Genomic DNA, 1,315 nt, shown 5'->3' with positions numbered 1-1,315 from the left:
TTCTTTGACGTGCTCGACAAGTGTTGTTACAACATCTGAATTTTGACATTTAGTTCGGACTATGGCTAAAGGTATTTCTGTTTGATTTTTCCACTCTTTAAATTTTGTTTAAACTGTGATTTGTGCTTACATTTGGTATCTGAGCCAATTTAATCTCTGTCTTGTCCAGTTTTAAAAGTTTGTTAATTTCTCAAAATAACGATTCCATGTTTCTTGAATTATTTTCAAACATTTTTTTGAGAATTTTTATTATAAACTTTTGTGCAAAATCGTTGTATTTTATTAAAGTGAAATTTCTAAAATTAATTTTGTTATAAATATTTTAGTGAAAAATTTTAGAGATTTGTTATTTGAATATTTTTATGTGCCTTAAGTAAATAATTGTATGTGAATTATCGATTATTAGTTACATACATTTTAGGTGCATAAAATTTTATACTTATTGCATAAGGTATTTAGCAATAAAACTACAAAATATATGTTTAGGGATCCAAATAATTTTATTTAATTAGAGAATCGGGCACAACAACTTTAATTAAATGAAATTATTTATTGTAGTAAGGATCTTATAAGGTTTATAGACATTAGATGTTGCATAATGACTTAGCAAAAATTTTAAATAAAATTGAAGGATTAATATCTAGCTTAGTGATTTTCATAATTTTATTTAGTTAAAGACTATTCACAACATCTTTAGTTAAGTAAAATTATTAAAGTTAAAAATCACATACGGAAAACATAGTATTAAATCTCATTACATAATTTATTAAGATAAAATTATTAAATTATTTTCATAGTTACCCACAAGAATTATGAAAATGAATTTAATAATTTTTACCAAAAGGATGGTAAATAATTCTATCATAAAATGAATCTAATTAAATTAAAATTTTAGCCCATAGGCAATTTTTATGTTTAAATAAATCAAATAATTCTATCATTATTTACATAATTTGCATTGGTAGATTATGATTTATGTTTGCCTCAAGTTTCATTAATGATGAATGTTCATTTATTTTGCAATTTTACAACTTGTGATTATGTTTGATAATAAAGTAGATATCCCTGAATTAACTAGTGAGAACTTTAAGTTTTGGAAGAAGAGTATTCTTCTCCAATTAGGGTTCTTGGATTTTGACTATGCCATAAGGAAATTTGAGCCACATATTATTGAAACCAACACGCAGGATGATCCTGCTCTGTATGAAAAATGGGAGCGATCTAATCGTTTAAGTACTATGTTCATAAAGAGTAAGGTTCTTGTTGATGTTTGTGACTCAATTGAGCATTATGAGAATGTCCAATAATTATTAAC

The sequence above is a fragment of the Gossypium arboreum genome, chromosome 12 (assembly GCF_025698485.1).
Source record: "Gossypium arboreum isolate Shixiya-1 chromosome 12, ASM2569848v2, whole genome shotgun sequence".
Classification (NCBI taxonomy): domain Eukaryota; kingdom Viridiplantae; phylum Streptophyta; class Magnoliopsida; order Malvales; family Malvaceae; genus Gossypium; species Gossypium arboreum.
The sequence above is the reverse complement of the archived record's forward strand: the minus strand, read 5'-3'. Positions refer to the sequence as shown.